Genomic DNA, 11,399 nt, shown 5'->3' with positions numbered 1-11,399 from the left:
AATGATAAAAGAAATTCAAATAATTCAAACAAATTTATAAATCCCAAAAATATTCACACACTAAAGAAGATAGTATATACATAGTATTTCCAAATTAAGCATTTACCTAATTAACTGCGTGTTGCGTGTGCGTTCAAAGAAACAAAAACAAAATACATGTATTTGTTTTTGTTTTCAATTTGAAATACATGTATTTTGTTTTTGTATTTTTGAACGCACACGCAACACGCAGTTAATTAGGTAAAGGCTTTAAATGAAACCTTTTCCAAATTGAATGAAACTTTTCCAAATTGAATGAAACTTTTTCCAAATTAAATGAAACCTTTTCCAAATCAAATGAAACCTTTTCCAAATCAAATGAAACCTTTTCCAAATCAAATGAAACCTTTTCCAAATTGAATGAAACATTTATTTTTATTGAAAGATAAAAGGCAGAATATTTTGAAAAGAGAAAGAAATAAATAATTATATGGGGTTTCAACAATTTTTTACTTAAATTCTAATCATAAGTAATGACATAAAAGTGCAACTCGCTGCATGTTTTGCTTCCTTGAACTTAAACTCCCAGTGGGAAAATGGAAGCAATGGTAAACGAGGAGGTAATGCATAAACACTATGATTTATTGATTCCAGAATACGTTATTGTTAACACGGTGCATGTCCTAGGAAAATAATGCATTCCTTTTGTTTGCCTAAGTGATTCATAATATAATGCATTCAATATAATACATGTTTGGACACTATTTCAAGAATACATTATATAATTCATTATTTATTTAATTTATTCCCCCACAATAGATTAAAAATATGTATTTTTATTTGAAAAATATATATTTTAATTCAATTTTTTATTATTTTGTTAATTTTTAATTAGTAATAAACATAGTTTTATAAATATATGCACCTATTCCTAGAATACAAAAACAAAATCGAGTGGATTTCAACGGTTAATTCCTTTGCGTATACGTCAAATGAAAACTCATACGAAATCCATTGGCTTTCACTTGACGTTTGATCAATGGAATTGACAATTGAAATCGAGCGGATTTCTTAAATGTAAACCAACTATTAAACTGTCTTAATTTAGTCAGATGGAATGTCTTTCTAATCTCCTTTATGTATTCTTTCTCGTCATATCCTTCGCACTTTGACACTTCTATAATAAATAATTTATATTAATATTTATGTTATAAAAGTATTTAATTTGCAAATGTTGAACAATTTTACTTACTTGGTTTCATTTGATGTATGTACTTGCACAACGTTTCTTTTTATTTGATACTAAACGCCTCCAATGTCGCTTTGAGTATATTTAAAAAACGTACATCTTTACCGTCACACGAATGAAACAAAACTAAACAAATTTACAAAGTTAACAATGACGCGACATGAAGTCGTCCGAAAATAACGGGACACAAAATCAAGAAAAAAAAAAAACAAAGTATGAAACTACACATTCCATCATATACAGATTCTGGAATATAGACGGTAATCAATCTGTAAATTTCGTCAAATGAAATTACCATTTCGCTTCAATTGGGATGAATAATATAATTCATCCTATAACAGCAGTGTTATAATTAATTTTTGCTCAAATTGCATTCTTTTCTCGATTATTTTTGACAAATTCTATAATGTAAATCATATAATGCTATAAATTATTTATTCTCAATGTAATATATTCTCCATTTTCCCACTGGGCATTTTTTAATTTTTGGGCATCAATTAAGATTATAGCGTAATAATGCTAAAGAGAGAATTAAGGTTTAAAAAATTGCTAATATATAATAACAGGGACTAATTGTATTACCTAATGAAGTAGTTCACGATTTGCTGCTTGTGGAATTTTCAATGGACATTCTCATTACATAATTGTTTGTTGAGATGTTGGTTGCTATGCTCAATCACGTCAACGATATTACGATCTATTGTCTGATCGCTTAGTACCACTCTGGTACACAATTTTATTTTTGAAAATGCTTTTACTATTGGGTTCAGCATTGCTGAATATGGCATTAAAAATTTAAAATTATACCGGTTTAATTCTATCGTTATGTGTATTCGTTTACTTATTAAGTTATTGCATAAAAATTATCCTAAAAAAAACTTCAAAAATAAAATGGTGTGCCAGAGTCGTACTACGCGATCGGACAATAGATCGTGATACCGTTGACGTGATTGAGCATGGTATCGAACAGTTCAAACAACAGACCATGATTACAAAATCGATTAGTTGTCAATCAGGGTCGTACCTAACATTTTCTGAGCGACATTTTTGAAGAACATTTCGAAGCTAAAAACGTCTTCATGTGGTACTTTTCATGGTATAAGTTAAGAGGTAGATTTAAATGAAAAAAATCTATAGAACCCTTGTTTTTCTTGAATTCCTAAAACTTCAAAATAAAAGCAACAAGTGGGTTTGTTTACAATGCATTTTTTGAGCATTTTATAAAAAACGCGAAAAATGAATGAAGAGTTAAGTTTTCTCCACATAATCGAGTTGTGAATATGATAAACTGATTGTTTCAATGCAAATCTTACCAATTTCTTCCATACCCCTGCAAACTTTTTTTCAAATTTTTAATCGCTTAAAGATAATCTGCGATTCGCGGGGAAGATCAATTCAATCGCGGAAGAGCGCGCCTAATGATAACCTGCGAATCGCCGACATAAAGTAACTGTGTCCGGGAAGCGAATCGCGAGGAAGAATCGCAGATTAATCATCTGGAAGATCTTCAGAAGATCAACATGTAAAGAAAAATTAAAAAAAGAATAGAACAATTGTTTTTTGTTTCTTTTATTTGTTGTTTAGTTTTCTGCTTTTGTTTTCTTTTCTGCTTTGTTATGGTTTTTAATTATTCCTTTATGTTGTGGTTATTTGTTATAGGCACTGTACTCAGTACTGTTTCCTCAGTCACTATGTTGTCTTTAGGTTAAACTTGGCAAAACCTGGACATGTGTGGTTTGTCAATACTCATAATATTATACGTGCCATTTATATCAAAGTTCTGTAGAAAGTGTATATGAGAATTATATGCAACAAAATCAAAAATGTTAGTAACAATCATCTGTTGCTCTTCCAGAAGAGTCTTCTGTGATTCCCAACGGCGATCATTTAAAAAATGTAAGAAAAAAAATGTAAACAATCACCCAATGATCGCCGTGGGGAATCACAGAAGATTAATCTAAGCGAACAATCTTCCAAAAATTGAAAAAATGTTGGCAGGGACAAATGGTCTAAAGGCCACCACTCATTAGTCAGTCTGACTGCCAGCATTAAGTGGGGTACACACGATCGATTTAATCGCTTAAAGATAATCTGCGATTCGCGGGGAAGATCAATTCAATCGCGGAAGAGCGCGCCTAATGATAACCTGCGAATCGCCGACATAAAGTAACTGTGTCCGGGAAGCGAATCGCGAGGAAGAATCGCAGATTAATCATCTGGAAGATCTTCAGAAGATCAACATGTAAAGAAAAATTAAAAAAAGAATAGAACAATTGTTTTTTGTTTCTTTTATTTGTTGTTTAGTTTTCTGCTTTTGTTTTCTTTTCTGCTTTGTTATGGTTTTTAATTATTCCTTTATGTTGTGGTTATTTGTTATAGGCACTGTACTCAGTACTGTTTCCTCAGTCACTATGTTGTCTTTAGGTTAAACTTGGCAAAACCTGGACATGTGTGGTTTGTCAATACTCATAATATTATACGTGCCATTTATATCAAAGTTCTGTAGAAAGTGTATATGAGAATTATATGCAACAAAATCAAAAATGTTAGTAATAATCATCTGTTGCTCTTCCAGAAGAGTCTTCTGTGATTCCCAACGGCGATCATTTAAAAAATGTAAGAAAAAAATGTAAACAATCACCCAATGATCGCCGTGGGGAATCACAGAAGATTAATCTAAGCGAACAATCTTCCAAAAATTGAAAAAATGTTGGCAGGGACAAATGGTCTAAAGGCCACCACTCATTAGTCAGTCTAACTGCCAGCATTAAGTGGGGTACACACGATCAGTTTTGACTGTCAGTTTTGATCAAATAATCGGTTGCTTGCCAGTGTGGCCGCTAATTCTTGTCAGTCATCAGGCAACCACAAAATATTTTGTGGTTGCTGGACTGTTTGACAGTAATCGATAATTCCGAAAAATCGACAGTCAAGACTGATCGTGTGTACCCCGCTTTTATGGTAGTATGTGTAAATTTTTTAAAGTTTGAGAATGTTTGTGTGACTTTTTCAAGACTGATGAAAATCAAAATAGTTTTGATTTCAAAATGAACCCCCATCAGTCTGGGTGAATTGTGTTTATTTTCAAATTGTCAAAAAACAATTTTGAAAAACCAAAAAATAATGTTCGTGTAGGAACACAAAAAAAAGTAGAAATCATTCATTTGTGGAGGAGAAATTCAAGATTTTTAGACTTGACTGATGGTTGGTGCTAAACACTTGTCAGTCACACATACAGAAAGGGTTCATCGGACTGACGGCACAGACTGATAAATGAATGGGGGCCTTAAAAACAATTTTAAAAATCATTGCATTCGATTGTTATTAAAATTGTTTGGCATATTATTCAAACACCACACATACATACACAGTTTGTTTATATTGTTTTGAAGTTTTAGGCATACTCGAATGAAAAAATTTAAATTGACATAAAGCTTTGGCTAACCTTTCTTATTAAACCATGGTACTTTTATAAAATAAGTGACGAAAAGGACATTGAAGGAAGCGAGTTAGAAGGTCGAAATGCTCTACGAAAATAATCCTCATTCGATCTGACTGAAGACAAGTCATTTCACAAATAAGCTAAAACAACTGTTAACAAAGATATAACGTTAATTTCAGATGCCTTATATGGGCTTCAGCAGAAACTTAATCACGCTATAACTCGGAATTTCGACTCACGGCGGATCTGTCCTTCAGGATTCTTAATATACTCACCAAGGGCTTTCATCCCCAAAGGGAATTATCTCTGCCCCAGATTTTCACCTCCATTTTGTGTCACAGTGTTATTAGGAATTTTTTAAACCTAAATTCTCTCTTTAGGATTATTTCGCTATAACCTTAATTGATGCCCAAAAATTATGAAATGTTTATGTTCAAGGAAACAAAACATGCAGCGAGTTGCACTTTTATGTCATTACGTATGATTAGACTTTAAGTAAAAAATTGTTGAAACCCCATATAATTTTTTATTTCTTTCTCTTTTCAAAATATTCTGGCTTTTTTCTTTCAATAAAAATAAAGGTTTCATTCAATTTGGAAAAGGTTTCATTTGATTTGGAAAAGGTTCCATTTGATTTGGAAAAGGTTTCATTTGATTTGGAAAAGGTTTCATTTAATTTGGAAAAAGTTTCATTTAATTTGGAAAAGTTTTCATTCAATTTGGAAAAGGTTTCATTCAATTTGGAAAAAGTTTCATTCAATTTGGAAAAGGTTTCATTTAATTTGGAAATACTATATACCATGGTATAATAAGAAAGGTATAGCAGAGCTCACAGCTGATTACAATTTTTTTTCTTTGGTGATCGACTTGTGTCAAACCCCTTTTTGATATGTTTTGTTTTTAATGTTCCAATTATGACAAATTTCAATTTCATACATACAGAATTTGTATCATAATAAAAACAAAATTAAAACAAAAGCCGTTACAGTTAAAAAAAGAGAAGTTTCGTGTGACAGCCCGCAGACACTATTGGGGCTGTAATGTATGTGGATGATTGTACGATAGGTTAAATGTGATCTGAAAATAGACATAGACGGCTGAAATTTTCTCCGTAGAACATATTGGTTAATGACTCCGACCACTAACACCCCAAGAAACACATGTTAGAGTTGTCCGTGCATGCCACAGATCAAAAGCAGGAACAAGGTCCTCAGATCGCTGGCAAGCAGAATAGAGAAACCTTGTAACCTCTTACAAAACAATAGGTCGATTTGTGGTAAGCTATGCGGCGCCATCGTGGTATGCAAATGTTAGTGCTCCGCAGTACAAGAATATTCAAACATGCCTCATGACACTATTGAAGATGGAGACGAAGATTTTACCCTTGCATCAGCACAACAAAATGTTGACGATGCAGTACCTTATTGGGTGTTATCGCCGTGAGCATCATTGCCACGACATAGTGGACAGGCTTCCCTCGCCCAGGCACGTCAGGAGAGATCTTCATGAACTGGAAAAATAGGTATATACAACGACCTCTTTATCAACGAACCTATCAGGCAGACTTGAATAGCAGTCATTCTGATGCAGTTGCGCAGGCTGCACAATGCTACAGTGTGTATTCCGTATTCGGAGGCCACCACCACCTATCCATTGCTGCAGTAGAACGCCAACTATCAAGATAAAGCGAGTGGCTTTAGCGGACGATGCCGTCGACTCAATTTGTATCGGGCCCGAATTGATGCCACGATATCCAACACGTGCCCGGCATGTGAATTGGGACCACATGACACGCTGCATTTGTTTAGCTCACTCACCACTGTCTCCTGATTCTTTATGGGCGCAACTAGTCCATGTTGCAGAATATTTGAGTCTGAATACAGAGGAATCAGCACCAGATAACTGAAACATGTACATATTTGCGATGCTACAACACCAACATCTGTAGCAGCAACATTTTTAGCAGATTCACATAAAAATACATATGTATGTACATATGTATTTGTCTTTCTTTATAAAGTTCCATTTATTTTTTTAAACATTTTATAAAATTTGAAAACAAAAAATAAACAAAAACAAAACTTGAAGTTTGTCACCATTGACAATTTTGAAAGAAAGCGGGCATAGGTGTAGGGTTGATTTTCTATGGTTTTTTCGAACCTGTAGTGGAATTCTGTAACTAATTTTTTGAGTTACCGACAAAAATCGGTAACGTTAAAACGCAAAACTATGAATGAAAAGTATCAATAAAAGTTGACAGCACTGTTGCTTTCGGTAGGATTTATCAACAGCTTTATTTTGGTTGTTAACTTACTGAAAAATTTCGTTAATTACCGAAATTATAAGCATTCCAATTTTACCGATATTTGTCGGTAACTAGAAAAATGAGTTACAGAATTCCACTACTGTTCTACCTTCCTTATTCTACCATGCTATATACTATCTTCTTTAGTGTGTGAATATTTTTGGGATTTATAAATTTGTTTGAATTATTTGAATTTCTTTTATCATTAGTTATTTCTACCGGTATAAAATATATTTTTGATATCACAATATATACCCACAATGAACTATTTTAGAAATACCCTGAAAAGCACAAAACTGCATTATCAAGCATATTTGAGGTAAACTCACAATTTTCCCAAATATCAAATATCAGAGATATAGCGAATTGCATTGTATATATATTTATTTGTTTTAGTTGTATTCCAAAAAGGAACCTGATATTCAAAGACAATTTGAAGATGTAGCAGGAGGGGATAATTAATGTGAATTTTCCAATTTTCGAATATTTTGTAGAAATGTATAATTTATTGTTTCACAAACATCCAAGCAGGGACAAGGGGACATTAAGCTATTGATATCTGACCTAGTTTTTATCGCCGAGTCCGAAAGGCGTGTCCTAATTTGCCACTTGTAGAGACGTTTTTCATGGCTGAAATACTCAGGAAATATCGCCAACATTACTAAGGGGTATTTTGCCACCGTTGAAAATTTGACGTGGCCAGGCCTGGAATCAAATCCGGACATTCGGCGTGCAAGGCGATTGCACATAACAAACTCCTAGAGGTTGTGGTGTAGGGTATCACATGGTCGGCCCCGTCCGACTATAGCCTTTTCTTACTTGTTTTTTTATTTCTTTCTTTTTTTCAAAATATTCTGGCATTTTTCTTTCAATAAAAATAAAGGTTTCATTCAATTTGAAAAAGGTTTCTTTTGTTTTGGAAAAGGTTTCATTTGATTTGGAAAAGGTTTCATTTGATTTGGAAAATGTTTCATTTAATTTGGAAAAGGTTTCATTTAGTTTGGAAAAGGTTTCATTCAATTTGGAAAAGGTTTCATTCAGTTTGTAAAAAGTTTCATTCAATTTGGAAATGCTATATTTGTATCTTTGTTTTTCTTTTAAAGTCAAAACGCCCTGATGATGAAATATTGGCAAAATAATAAAAAATCTTAAAAATAAAAACAAAAATTTAGTTTTTATTTCTCTCTGACCTCGAGCCAAAAAAGTAAGAAAAAGATAATAAAAGTCCAAAGGTCAACAATAATTATTACAAGAATTAAATTTAATATTTTTAATACCTTATTAACCAAACAAATGTGAAAACACCAAGTAATAGCGCGTTGGATGTTTTCCTGTAGAAGAGGATAACCTTAGCACCCGAATCAAAGAAATATTGTTTGAAATACAATATTTCTCCCAGATGGATTGCGTGAAAAGAATAAAAAGAAAAAGAAAACACAGGCGGAATCAGTTTGTGATTTTGAACAGAATATTGCTCTTTTTATTAAAAGAAGGTAGAAAAAAGGATCAGTTGAAAATCGATGCTTACCGAATGAATGGTTGAATAGCAAGTAATTTATGATTGAACAAAAGGAAAGTATGAAAGTCCGAGAAAGCACAGACGACACGCATACATATAAAAACAGGTGAGAGTTATGTGCGAAGGAAAATTAATAGATAGAGTACGAAAAAAGCCTGTGTTGCCAGAAGTCAACAAGGACCTCCATAACCCAGGATATTGACGTTAACAAAATGTAAGTGTACCCTACCCATGGTACAAATACACAGGTAGCCGCATCGGCAATTGTTGGCAACATAAGATGTCAAAATTTGACATAAATTCAAAGCAATTGACACATTATGTTACCATCAGCTGGCGTGATAATGCTACCTGTATTATTGTACCATGACCCTACCAACACTTTCTAAAGGTACATTATGATGTACTCTACGTGGTTTTTTAATGTACGCGCTGATGTAAGCAACCTTTTCGGTTGGGTACGTGGTTCTTACATTACGATGGAGGTTGCGTACCAAACATGTGTGTTTGAAGAACTTTTCGAATCTCGTTGGGTACACGTACATAAACACTAAAATGGATTTTTAATGTTTTTTGTACGTGTACCATGATACAATGATACAAGGTAACCTCACGCTCCGAGCTCATAGAGTTGTATTCGCTTTGCCGTCCCTTCATTGCCAAACTGATTTTGACAAACTTTGTATGTATATGTAAAACATACATACGTCAGGTTTATTTACATTTCAAATCTGAAACCAATTTAATTTCAAATTTTTAAATTTAAAAGTTGCAGACCATTTGGAGTCGATTTTGCCTTGTCTGTCCGCCCGCCTGCAGGATAACCCTCTAACGGATCTACTGATGCGGTCCAAATAACGGTCCTCATTATAGTTTTCAAAATTTTAATCAATTTCGAGAATGGGGAGTCCACTTTTTCCGCTAACTCCCACATAAAAGTTCAAAGATTTTCGCTAAAATGGTGCGTACGATAACTCACGAACGGATCACCTGATATTGCCAAAAATTAATCCTCGCAATATTTTTTCCAGACATAGATTAAGGATGGACTATATCTATCCAGTCCTTCGAGTACCTCCATACAAAATGTTCGCTTAAGGGCTGTTCGAGAATAATTTTTATGTTCCTTGTGGTCCTGTTTAAAGTGATATGATGTGTTTCGTGAAAGTCCATGCTTCCAGACATATTTGTCCAAAAGCTTTAAAAATCCTACAGTGCCCAATATAAATGGCTGGTGGTCACAATAATTGAAAAAGTGACAGACATTGGTCCAACCTTTACAATTCGGAATATTCCTCTCAAACATGGTCAAGTCCTTGCTTCCTGACAAAATGCTACGGTGACAAACTAAAATGGCTGTTTGGCAGGAGAACTATCGAAATGACTCCCCAAATTAGATAGTCATGATTACGATGACAAAACATACACATAAAGACACGACATATGCAGATGTTTTCCTATGAAATATATGTATGCTTTATATTCTTGTAAATTATAAAAAAACATGCATTTTGTATCTATAAAAGAATACAATATTTTCACAAAGTTGAAAGAATTTGAATAGTTTACATCTTCTTGGGGCAGCAATGTTATTCTTCTTTCTGGATTCAAAGGCCTTTTGTAGCATTATAGCACTGTTGGCAGCAGCGTTGGTGCTTACCAACTTCAACGTTGTTTTTCTTGGCGACAGCTTGGCAATGGTACGCTTGTCAGGAGCACGTCGTCGAAGAACCTCAGCATTAGGAATGAACAAATCCCACGGCACCGAGAAAAGAGTTTCTTTTCTGCCAGCAGCTGCAAACCCACCAACAAACCTATACTGCTACAAAAATATCAGAATTTAATGTAATGGGTTGACAAACATTAGACAATGGATTGAGACGACAGAAGAGCTTCTTACATGGGTCACGCAGCAACTCGCGATTTTCTTTAGATTTAAGAAGGCGAATGCAGATTCGGTCCAGATGAGGAAACGGACATCATGGTCAGCAGGGGTCATTTTCAACACACTAATCTTTATAACACTCATAGCTTAAATGCTTTTTGCATCGAATTTGCAATTGCTTTTTGTTTTCGAATGAAGATATGAACTATTCCAAACCAAATCATTGATTTAAAGTACGATCCAGCGTTTTTATGTTTTTTAAACAAAAATTTTTTCATCAGATTCAAACGCCATCAATGATGTGACCCTTAGATTGGGCAAGTACTGGAGCTCCAAAACCAGCGATGACAGAGACAAACGCGACGTTGGCTTAGATTTACCTTACGCTTGCAACGAAGGGGCGAATATGCGATCACGGCACATGTTATTGAAAGCACCCTGACCAGAGCGGTGAGTACCGGTGAGACACGGGGAATAGGAACAACACCTGTAACAAAAGCACAAATTCAGTATATAAATATAAACCCATTCATTTTAGCTGCAACTCAATGACTTACTGGCTTGGTGGTACCACAATTATTACTGCGCATCGATTGGTGATATATTTGATGACATCTTTCATGACTTGTCATTCTTTTCCAGTGGTCTTGCGTGGACTAAACTCTGCAATAACACGAATAACAATAAAAAAACATTAAAGTATATTTGACGTTGCATTTCACAATTAACTTCCGAGAAACAGAAAATCCAAATTTCTCTGCGCTTTTTCACAGTTATTTTCGCGATTTTTCACTGAATTTCCGTATAGACTGCGTTGCCTGCTTCTTTTCTGCTTACCGTTTTTCTTGATCTTTTCTGAATATAAAGAAAATATTTTATTCTGCGTACACAAATATTTCAAGAAAACGTAAACAAACAGTTTTTTGTTATTGCTGTCATTGACATACAATAACAAAAACAAATTTCATATCGTTTCATGCATGGTTGTATTTGACACCTCAAGGACGGTTTTTTCAAATG

The 11,399-nt window shown here is 34.0% G+C and overlaps 1 long non-coding RNA gene across 1 annotated transcript; it reads right to left on the bottom strand.

Moving 5' to 3' along the window:
* Nucleotides 1–833: 833 nt before the first annotated feature.
* On the bottom strand, nucleotides 834–1,537 carry LOC141387105 (uncharacterized). Its single transcript, XR_012408480.1, has 2 exons — nucleotides 1,232–1,537; nucleotides 834–1,156 (listed from the first exon to the last, which is right to left on the bottom strand). It is a non-coding gene; the product is annotated as an uncharacterized lncRNA (long non-coding RNA).
* Nucleotides 1,538–11,399: the final 9,862 nt, after the last annotated feature.

This window comes from Musca autumnalis, unplaced genomic scaffold (assembly GCF_047663935.1).
Source record: "Musca autumnalis isolate F117 unplaced genomic scaffold, ASM4766393v1 scaffold_5, whole genome shotgun sequence".
NCBI lineage: Eukaryota > Metazoa > Arthropoda > Insecta > Diptera > Muscidae > Musca > Musca autumnalis.
Note: the sequence above shows the minus strand (reverse complement) of the source record. Positions and strands in the feature narration are given on the sequence as shown.